At 47.7% G+C, this 11799-nt stretch overlaps 1 pseudogene; it reads right to left on the bottom strand.

Annotated features, from left to right (window-relative positions):
* Positions 1–10831: 10831 nt before the first annotated feature.
* On the bottom strand, positions 10832–11257 carry LOC148091933 (COX assembly mitochondrial protein homolog pseudogene; annotated as a pseudogene).
* Positions 11258–11799: the final 542 nt, after the last annotated feature.

Here is an 11799-nt window from a genome sequence, read left to right as displayed (position 1 = left end):
TGTGGCTTCTGTCTTGTTTTCTTGGGTTGCTCACCCTGGGGGAAGCCAGTTGCCATGTTGTGAGGACACTCAAGCAGCTCTGTGAAGAGGTCCACATGGGAGGAAACTGAGGCCTCCTGCCAACAACCAGCACTTGCTTATGGGTGAGCCATCTTGGAAGCAGATTCTCCAGTCACATTCAAGCCTCCAACTGACAGTGGCCGTGACCGACATCCTGACTGCAGACTCATGAGAGTCTCTGAGCCTGAGGAGCCAGCTAAGCTGCTCCAGAATTCCTGGCTCTTAGCCTTGGAGGTCCCATCTTGTCAGGTAAGGGTAGGTGAAAATCACAGGTGATAGTGATGACCTAGAGCTTTAGGAACCTTACTACTCAAATACTATAGTTCCCATTTCCCTAAAAGCTCTCAACTCATTCCATTTGTGTGTGTCCTCACAATCACCACTGTAGGCCAGGCCATCATCATTTCTTGCCTGAACTATCAAATGGCTTCTTCCTACCTTGTCTCCTAGCCTTCAGGATTGCCCCCCTCTCTTTACAATCATTTCCTGAACGTGCAGGTAGAATAATCTTTTTAAAGTTAAAATTTTATTATGTCACTTCTTGGCTCCAAACTCCTCAACATAATTTGTAAGACCTTGTAAGATTTGGTTTCTATCTTTCATGTTCCACCTCCCCATACATATCTATTTGCAGTTCCCAGATGTGCTAATTTCTTTCTATTCTCCTGAGCTTTGCACATAATTTTCTCTCTGCTCCAGGTCATGTAATGTACAGTGTCAGGAGGTTCCCCCCAAACACCGCCATCATCAAAAACCCACAGCTCTCTCATTCCAGGTTTGATGTGGTTGCATAAAAATCTCACCATTCACTAGTAGAGACACCCAAGAGTTTAATAGGTGTTTTCTCCTGTTACATGGCAAATAACTGTTATGGGGCAAGAGGGTAGGGGTTGGAGAGTTACACACAAGTATGATTTCTAGGCATTAAAGACTATATTGTCCACATGATTCCACTAACTGCTGCTGGTGGAAATGGGTCTTTTCATGGAGTTGCAAGGAAAGCATTTCCAGGGACCCACACATGGGAGGTTGAGTTGTAAGAATTATTGAGATAGAAGTGGGAAGGCTGCCCACAGGTTCCCAGGGTCTAATGTCCATGTGTCCCATTGTGGAGAAAGTCCAGCATTGTCTTCATCAGGCCCAGAAATAGGGCCAGCGTCTAGACATACCTTGCCATTGGTTTGGTCCCTGTGCCCATGCGGCTAGCTTAGGCTCTGTTCCCAGCTGGGCTTCAGTGGGCCCTGTGCCCAGGTCTGCATTTGGGGCCTGTGCAGTCTGCCATGGGCCGCAGACAGCCGTGAGGGCTGCATGGCTGCTATGGGGAAAAATGAGCAAAGACTGGGGCGAGCATGTGTTACTTGTGGGGGCGGAGTAGGGGGATTGGGGGTGAGCAGGGCGCAAGCGCTCCGTTAGAATTGGATTATATTATCTCAGGGTTTGGAAGGACCAGGCCCCTTTTCAAACTAACCAATCGGCTTCTCAATCTTTCAGGGGCTGGTTTTGGGCCCTCCCCCTAACCAGTCAATTTCCTAGACCTTCCAGGGTCCTGTGTCCCTTGTCCAGTCCCACCCTTTACCCGGGCTGGGCTCTGCCCCTTGTGGGTGCCGCCTTAGTTCCTACTTCCTATGCCTCAAAGCAGAAGCATCTCGCCCTGTGCCCTTTTGGCTTCTACTGAGCATGTGCCCAGCCGAGGAATTTCCCCTTTATTGTTGATTCTGCTCCCCATAGCCTGGGCAATGGGCCAGTTGTACCCTGGGGAGACTGGAAAGCTGGTCCTTCCTCCCTACAGGGGGGACAGAGGGGTGTTAGTCGTCTTGGTGGGGCGATGCTGCGATCGCCTGTGACTGCTGCACCTGCCTAGTGAAGCAGGCTTAGCATTCAGTTGAGCTCCCTAATTTATTATGCTTAATAAGGCCTGCTTCCCTTTGCTCCGTCCTTTATGAATATCTAGCTGCCTTCACTAACAAAACCATTCCAACTGACTGGGAACTAGGGTCGATTGAGGCTGTGGGGTGAGAGCAGTTAGCAGTGGATGGAAATATCAGAATTCAGAGATCTGGGGCCAGTACGTGGAACCCCACTTGGTCCAGACCCTTCTTATGAACTCCAGACAGAGAAAGCCAATTGCCAACTGGATTTTTCCACTTGCATGTCCTATAGGCACCTTAACTCTACATGTTCATAGCTGAACTCTTCATGGGCTCTCCCGAACCTCTCCTCTGGCATTTCCTATCTCTGTGAATTAACGGAGCCATTAACCACCCAGTCCCTGGGCCAGAACACCGGTGCCTACCTCTAAACCTGCCATAGGGTCATTCGCAATGCTTTGTACGTTCTGCATGTTAAATATCTCGCTTGGTTGACCTTCCCTTTTCCATCTGCTCTGCTCCTGCCCAGCTTCTGATGTTGCTCATCTCTTTCCTGGACTACCAACCACTACGAGAGTTTCTCAAGAGCTCCTCTGCTTCCCATTGGGCATTCCTCCATATACTCCCATAAATGATCTTTGGAAAATGCATCTCTGTCCTGATTAAAATCCCTCAATGACTCCTTCAATCGGTAAGATCGTTACATCCTTGCCATTGCACACAGGGACCTTGATGAAGGGCCGTCCCCTGCCTTCCTCTGCAGCCTCACCTTTGACTTGCGCAGTACTCCTATCCTACCATCTGGCCACGATGAGCTCCACACTGTGAGGTTTCTTCTTTCTTTAGTGCCTTTCTCACACCTCTGCCTGGAAAGTCTTACTAGGTGTTCCACTCACTCCACAAACACCCCCTCAAAGGCAACTTAAAGCCTTGAAACAAAATCCTGAAGTATATTTTAAGACACAGTGCAATCATCAGAGGCTTGCCGAAGCCTTTCCCAACCACCACCTCTGCCCTCTCTCCCTTGGATGAGTGTGTGCACGGTGGGTGTTCCCTATTTCAGCAGCAACTGGCTGAATGGGGGAGGGTGTGTGAAGGATGGAGTTTGAGTCTGTTAGCAATGGTATGAAAGATTTGCTCAGCGGGAAACCATCAATGGGAGGGAGGGTGATCCAGAATTAACTCTACTGTGGATTTGGCACCAACACTTTGGCCCTCAGCCTACATGAAACCGAAGTAGGCCTGGAGTTGACGAGGCCACTGGCTGGAAGAAATCAGTCTGTGGGACAGCAAAGGATAGAAGACATCCTCTGGGGCTCCTCATACTCTCCATGCTTCTTGGTTTGGTGTTTGTGGAAATCTCAATGCCAATGTTTGTGCGTGTGGGGGTGGAGGTGGGGGGGGGGCAGCAGAGGGAAAGGGAGAAAGGAGACTGATTTCTGAGTATGTGTGGCAGAAGGCTTGGAGGAAGTAGCCTTCAGAGTGGGAGGGAAGAGCCAGGACTCTGGGTGGCTGAGGGGGCGGCAGAGTGTCACCCCATTTAAAAATTCCTTACCAGGTGACCTGACATTAAAGTCTGCATTTCCTTGCACTACTAATCCAGGATTCAACTTCCAGCTGCCTTGGAAAACCAAAGGCGTGTGTGTGGGAGGCACATCCACACTCCTGCCCCTGGCTCCTTACCCAAAACATTATGACCATAGAGGCCCGTTTCTTCATATCAGACACCCTGTCTTGCAAACGGGAGAAAATTGAGCATAAAAAAGGAAACCTGCCGTGTGCAAAGCCACTGGGGCTTGGAGGGGCTCCAGTGTGGGCTGCTGGCTGGGCTGCCCTCGCTACACTCTGCTGGGACTCGCTCATGCAGCAAGAGCGGTGCCTTCCCAAACACCACATTTTTATTTAACCAATTCAGAAAGAAGTTAACTGCTCTCGAAGCGTTTTGCATAATTGGAAACATGCATTCTGGCAAAGAGGGATGGAGAAATTCTTGGTACAACTCCAGCAAAAAGGCCAATCTATCAACCGAGGGGCCCGACAGAGGCTGGCCCGCTGCAGCCTGGTGCGTTCGGACAGGCGAGGAAGCGCAGCACAGGCCGTGTGGACAGGTAGCCGGTGAGCGGTGCCGCAGACCCGCACGCAAACGCAGAAGAGAGCGCTCTATAAAGCAAGGCGGGGGAGGCCCGAAGATGGGATCACTTTCCCTAACGTGAGAGCAAGCTTTTTCCAGTGAGAAATGTAATGCAGACTGGTGACATGTCAACAACTAACAGAGGGTTTCATGTCATGCTCAGGTACAGAAATGATAAATATCTTCTCCATACTGTGCAGTGTAGGAGAAAGAAGGTGGGTTCCCTCTGAGATTTATTAACAAGTTTCTTGGCTTCTCTCAGCCTGTTTCCTCAGAGGCAAATTGAGGACACTGATGCCTACCCATCGAGTTGTCCTTGGTTAAAAAAATACTTATAAAATGTGCTCAGTACAGTTGTTGGCACTCCGTATCAACAAAAACTGGCAAGTACCTTTTGATGTCTTGACTTCCTCCTACTAGCCAACTACATGTATAAGATCTTGTCGGCCAGCTAGTGAAGGGAGAGGAGATGCCACCAGACCAAGCACTGAAGTTCCCCGGGTCACTGTGCCTGGGTGTCTCTCAGCTGGTCATGTATCACAGGCCTCTGGGCTCCCACCTGTGAGGTTCCCATGATGCCTCTGCTTGGCTTTGCTCTTCCCTACTCCTGACCTCACTCTCTGAGCTCTGGTCAGCCTTCCCCAGACCCTGATCCCCTCCCCTCTGCCCCTGTGCCTCTCACCTGACCCAAACCACACTGCTCTGAGCTCCCAAAGATGGGAGTATCTTTACTCACCCCTTCTCTGATTATTCCATTCCTGATTGCAGGAAGCCCCCAGAAATCATCACAATGACCAAATTCTATTGAAACAGAAGGTTGTCTGGCAGCAGCCTGTGTTTTCCAGCATGACTTCATTCCTGGATTTGAGAGAGTTTCTAGGTGGTGAAAAGCCAGTCTTTGGGACACCCAGGCCTGAATTCTAATTCTGGCTCAATTATCCACCAGCTGTGTGACTTTGGGCAAGCCACTTAACTTCTCCGAACTTTGGTGTCTTCAATTGTAAAGTAAGAATAATAACAACCACCTCATGGTGATATTAAGATGTAATTAGGATCTAGTACCAGGGAAATGTTTGATGGATGAACATAAAGAAAGGATATACCTATAGGTATATACATATATATGTATTCACACACCTATATGTATATGCACATATATACACATGTAACCTCCACCCCTCCTTCAATACCCATCACTATTCTAGAGGTCAGAGAAAAGTAGTACATACTCTAGAGCCAGGTTGCTCAGTCGGGACCTGGCTCCCAAGGCACAGTGCCTCTAACCAGCTGTGTGACCCTGGAGCAGCCAATTTATGTAGCTGGTTGCATGAGGTCTGGGTGCAAAGCAGGCACATGCTACGAACTGAGAGACAAAGAGAGGGTGTGCGGGGGGATGCAGGGGCTAGAAGCCAAGTCCTCATGGGGCTTCACACTTGAGCTGTGGGAAAGAATGGGAGGGGCCACTGTGCTTGACCTTGTTTCCTGTCCAGACCCTGCTTTGGGCACAGCAACCATGTGGATTGTGGGAAAAGGGCCTCTCCCGCCTGCCACAGCCTTTCCCTCTCTGAGCTGGAGGCTGCTGCCAAACTGAAGCTGGTTGTTTCCTCAGAGCCCCTGAGTTTCTGCCCTTATGGCAGCAACTTCCCAGATAGCTGTAGGGTCATCTGCAGTCCTGGGGGCCCACCTGGGCTGTGAAGGGGCTTTCCCGCTGGATCAGGTCCTTGGGGCTGTAATCATCCTGGTGTCTCAGTTGGATATTAGGACTGGAGTTCTGACACATGCTTGAAAATCCAGGGCCTAGAACACCAGGAATAAGGTAAAGTTAAGATGCAGAGAGTGGGATCCAAAAGAACATGAACTAAGTGAAAGGGAAAAGGGCTCCCACATGTAAGGTTCCCACATGCTTTCACTGCATCGGCACTTACACGTAGTTGCATCTCACCTCTATTTCTGCAGCAACCCTATGAAGTGAGCACTATTAGCAGTCCCATTCTAGAGATGAAGTTAAGGCTGACAGCTTGCATGACTTGCCCAAGATCCCTGAACTAGTAAGTCCTAGTGTCAAAATTTGAATCTAGGTCTCTCTGACTTGACAGCTTGAGCATGAAACCACTAAGCCACGTGGGGCGTCCAAGAGACGGTCAGTTCTATCAATAGCCTTGTGAGATGCAGGCATCAGTATCCTTGATTTACTCTTGTGAGATCTAAGACCCAGGCTTTCCCAGAGAATCCCATCAGGGATTTGAACCCCGGCATCTCCCATCAAAGTGTGTGTGAGAGCAGCACCCTCCTTTTCTGCAAGGAACCGGGAAGCACCAGCTTGTGTTCCCTCAGGACAGGGCAGGCACAAGGGAATTTAGCGGGCCCTGCATTACTGAAGACTCGTAATCATTTTCAGTAGCACTGACCACTCTGTCTATTTAGTAAAAGAAATTTAGTATCAAGGGGAAGCATAAAATTTATGAGGGATTTGTTTAATCTGGTACCGTATCATGAGAGCCATTTCAACTCACTTCAAGTATGAAAAGTATTTTGCATTTAAGTAAATAAAAGTCTGAGTCCACTGGTAATTATCCAACTCCAAATTTATGATTCCTGGGTCTCACTGGGTGAAATGTGATGTATAACAACAAACTTGCAAGATTATGACACTTTAAAAGAGGAATGTGAAATATTTATTAAAGCAACAGGCATTGATGAAATAGACAGCTTGGGGCCTAATTCTTCAGAATGAGAATACAAATTTTGAGCAAACACCGGTGTTACTTTCTGCTCCTTTGCAATAGTCATTACATCTGTCACAGAAGGTCAGAAAACCTGCACAAAAATATCATTAGAAACCAGGGGGAAGTGAGCAGGGGAGCCAGGCCCAGCAGAGGTGTGAAATACCTTTAGAATGTCAGCAGGTCTTCCTTTCCGTTTGTGTGGGCCAGGAGTCTAGAGTCAATATGGGGCGATTTCTCCAGCAAACCTCGCAATATGCCACTATGACGGCCTGAAAAGGTGGGTTTTCACCATTGTCTCTTTTGAGGGCGGTAGCCAATGGACTAATTTACAAGCCTCTACGGTTGCCATCATTGTACCCTTTCACCATTTAAGATGGAAAAATTTGGATTTTTTCTTAAATGAATATTGTCTTTTTAAAAATATATATATCTTTATTGATTTCAGAGAGAGAAAGGAAGAGAGAGACAAACATCAATGATGAGAGAGTCATTGACCGGCTGCCTCCTGCATGTCCCCGACTGGGGATCAAACCTGCAACCTGGGCATGTGCCCTGACCGGGAATTGAATCTCAGTCTTCTGGATCCTAGGTCAACGCTCAGCTACTGAGCCAACGCCCTGCTAGGCTGGATATTATCTTTTAATATGACCTCTTAAATAAACTGTGGCTCACCTAGATTAACCCTAGGAATGCAGATGATAGGATTACCCTGAGCAGTGTCTCCAGCTCTTCATGGCACCCGGCCATTAGAGTCTTCCCTGCAGAAGCCCCAGTGTTCAGGAAGCAGGGACCAGCCAACCTGCCCCCACCCCAGCTGTGGTTTGTCCAAATCCCTGACCTGCAGAAGCATGGCAAATGGTTGTATTTTATGTCACACAAGTTGGGTGCTTTGTTATGCAGGAAGAGATAACCAGAATGTGGTGGAGTCTCCAAATTTTTAGATGCGACAGATAATTCAAGATTAAAAATAACAGCAACCATGCAACTATGCTGCTATGCTGGCCAACACTGTGCAGGCCAAGTGCAATTGCTCAATCTGTCTCAGAGGACACAATTTGAGACTTCAATTTAGGGGAATTATAAATGGCCGATGACATATAGGACTGAAAGAGAACCGGCAGGGAGGGCAGAGTTTCCCTCCCAGAGAGGAGATGGGCGCAGTGCTTAATTCCATACCCGGAATTACAGCAGATTTTAAAAAAGTGAATATTAAATAAATGAGGACTCTCAGTGAGAGGCCAGAGAACCCTGCCTAATCTGGAATACATAGGTTTCTCATGCACCTTAACCCTGGGTCTTTCAGAATTCAGTCAAGCACTCAAATCACTAATACCAGTTTTTAATCCACAAATTCCAAATATTTCCTTCCTACAGGGAATCTCAGTTTGGAGGGTCTCATTTGTTTCTCCCTTGCCTGGGAGCAGCCAAATGCTGAGTTTTCCTGGGTTTGGTTGTAAGAAGACACTGTGCTGGAGGAGACAGAGGAATGTTACAAGGATACTGAGCCACTGCAAATAAGAATCCATGTAAATAAGGCTGTGTGGGGACTATGCAACACACTCCTGCCTGGGCAAGACTGGTGTCTCTTATGAGTAGTTTGTTTCCGGTCACCCTCAGGATTGTGAAATCCATTTTCATGCGGGGACCACACAGGAGGAATCAGGCAATCCTAAAGGGCCCGCTCAGGTCCTCCCCTGCCCTCACCTCTGTTCTTCTTTCTTCAAGCTGGTTCTCTGAGAAGTTCTACCCATCTGCTTCTGGAATCCCCACATTTTCCCACAAGGAGGACCTCACCTCCCTCCTTTCCATGGGTCTCCCCAGATCTGAGTCATTTAGGCCAGAAGAGCATCCTGGGCCTCTGCTAAAGGATGGAGGACTGTTGACAGAACTGTGCTGGGCGATGGAGGGGTGAGACTGGTATTCCTGGATGCGTCCTTCATGCCCAGTTTTCTTTATAGCTGCAGGCTCACTTATTTTTTATCTTAATTTTTGAGACTAATAATTAATGAAAACACCTATCTCAAGAATGGGCACTTTAATATGTTTTTTTAAAATTGATTTTAGAGAGAGGAAGGGTGAGGGAGAGAGAAACACCAATGCTGGGGATTGAGCCTGGGACCTGGGCATGTGTCCTGACCAGAAATCGAACCTTGACCTCCCGGTTCATAGGTTGACGCTCAATGGCTGAGCTATGCCATCTGGGCTCAAGAATGGACACTTTATAGGGAAGCCAAAGTGAGAAAGAAAAGGTTTCCTTAATTAGCATCTTACATTTCCTCAGAGCCGTGAGCGCCTGTTGGGGTGCAGGAGTGATTCGGCATGTGGTTTCTCTTCTGCATCTGTGGTTTCCGTAACAGTAAAGAACCACAGCGGCCTTTGGGTTGCTCTCTTGACACCCACAATCCTGGTTCTTCGATTGTCCCACTCTTCCAAGCTCACTTCCTGCTGCTGCTTCCTTTCACATGTCTTTGTTCTAGGGGGTCCCCCTACCTTGAATGCTCTTGCCCCTGTAGCTTGGCTATGCCAACTCCTGCCTGTTCTCTCGAATAATGATGAAACATTTCCATTTCCTATACAGAACTCTGCTAGTAACTTAGTAAAATAAACTTGTAATCTCCGAGGGAGCATCTCGTCGCAAAAGGCTTTGCTGCTCTCTCCCTCCCTCCAAGTGTTTCTCGTTTGCTCCCGTAGAGCCCCTGCCTGCTCCTTGGTGCACTGATAAGAGACAAGTTCAAGGGCTTTGATGATGGACTAGTCACACCTTCACAGAAGTCGAGAGCAAACAATCAGAGCCAAGGGGATTATATTGGGGAGACTACAGTGTGATTCCGGATGGCCTGGGAGGGGCATGAGGGAAGGGATGGAGCGATGGGTGAGCGCAGAGAGAGAGGAGCCACAGCCCGAGGTGGGCCAGCCTGGGGAGGAGAGGACTCCTTCTGGCGACAGGGATGGACCCTGGCACAGAAACACTGAAGAAAAGAGGGTGAAGGAATAGTGCCAAGATGATGCTTTGATCCTACAGGCCTATGACTTGCAAAGTTTTTGGACCCTAACTCCTAATAACAAAAATATTCTACTTTACAACCCAGCAAACACACATCCACACCTTATCTGGAACCAAATTTCACAAAACATGAATGCAAGGCACTGATATTTTCTATTCTACTCCAGTCCATTCTTTTTTGTTACAAACATGCTGCTTGCACTGTCTAAATTAATTTTACAACCATTGACAGGTCATAAGCCACACTTCGTGTGTGTGTGCATGTTTCTTCTTCCAACATTTTATTTTGAAAAGTTAAACCCACAGAAAAATAAAAGACTAGCACAATAAACATCCATGTATCCATCTACTTAACATTTCACCACAGCTGTGCAGTGCCTGTGTGTAACACACATATGCACATGTGTGTATATGAATACATGTGTGTATGTGTGTATATGTGTATTGATTCTCATGTTTCCCGTAGTTATTTCTATAAAATAGCAGCAGACACTGAATGGGCAGATATTGAACCACTGCTCTTCGGAGAAATACAGGGGAAGGTGCCTGCGAGCCTCGGGTCCCTGTCATTAACTTTCCATCAGTGCGTGTCGCCTCATTGACACTGGACTCCCAGCCAGCGGCACCGTGCTCCTGCCTGGATGGAGCTCGTCTACCCGGCGGACTTTCTCCATGAGCATCAGTCTTGTTCTGGGAACACTAGACAGCATCTAACACTGTTTGTGGGCCTTTTTAAACAGTGAGATCTGCAGCAATAGCGCCAAAATGTGAGAACCGTGGCACCAACTGGACTGTGAAGGGACACGTGTTTGTGGTGTAGACCGAGTGAGGCAAGAGGGCTGCCTCGTTTGACCCCGGCTGGAAATGTGCAGGCTGAGGGGCTCAGGCCGCTCACCCCCGGGCCTTCTGTAAGCGACCGCGAACGCACCTTGAGTATGGGTTTTGCGGTTACTAAGAAAAGTTGAGCAAGTGGGCATATTTGCAAACATGGCATCTGGGAATAATGAGGATGACTGTATGTGTTTGTTTAATTAAAAAATCTTTATTTCGGATAAAATGAACGTTTCCGTAATGTAGGACTCCTTGAGTCCGTTCTTGTAGGAACGGTGATCACGGGAATGGAATTACTGAGTATCACTTGCATATTTGTCTGCATGCTTGTTGGACGCTCCTGTGGCCTTTCCTTGGTAGGAATCCCAGTTTCCCCAAACTCCTCCCTTTCCTCAGTATCCACGTTGCGTTCTGAATAAAAGGCAGGGTTGTTATAGAAAGCAGTTAGACATTCTTTCAATGCAGGATTTTCTCTCTGGCATTTTACTACCATAAGGATTTCAGGCTCCTTGCAGCATTTGGTAAAATCTTGAACTTGTTCAGAACATCTCTCTTTGGCTTTTTCTCTCATGATTGTAGGGATCAAAACATCTTTTTCTACATGTCTGAGATGCTGCTCTGCTGGGTTGAGCGCCATCTCGGTGAGAGTCTGTATGTATTTTTGAAAGTGCAAACGCCATATCTCTTCACCCCCGACTGAGTCTCTTAGGAGTAAAGACCTTCTCCAACATAACTGCATTACCACTATGCCACTCAGGAAAACTAACCTCCATCCAATAATGCCATCTGATATGCAGTTGAGAGTCACACTTTTCTAATTTTCCTCAAGAATTTTAAGAGCTATTTTGGGGGAACCAGGATCCAATCAAGAGTTACTCACACACTGCATTAGTTAGTGTCTATATCTCCTTTAATCTAAAACAGTCTCCAACCTCTTTTTTTTTTAATGACATTGGCACTTTTGCGGAGTCCAAGCCAGTTGTCTCTTAGAATGTCCCACGTTCTAAATTTGTCTGCTTCCTCATGATCCGGTGGCAAAACCTCTTGGCAGGACTACTGCACAGGTGATGCTGAGGACTTCTCTTTTCGTGCCAGGGAGGTCACCATGTCACTTTGTGCCTCTCCGGTGAAGCTGAGGGGATTCCTAGGTAAAGGGGATGACCCATGGGTTGAAAGCAC

Source organism: Miniopterus natalensis, chromosome 11 (genome assembly GCF_054644295.1).
Source record: "Miniopterus natalensis isolate mMinNat1 chromosome 11, mMinNat1.hap1, whole genome shotgun sequence".
Classification (NCBI taxonomy): Eukaryota; Metazoa; Chordata; class Mammalia; order Chiroptera; family Miniopteridae; genus Miniopterus; species Miniopterus natalensis.
The sequence above is the reverse complement of the archived record's forward strand: the minus strand, read 5'-3'. Positions and strand labels throughout refer to the sequence as shown.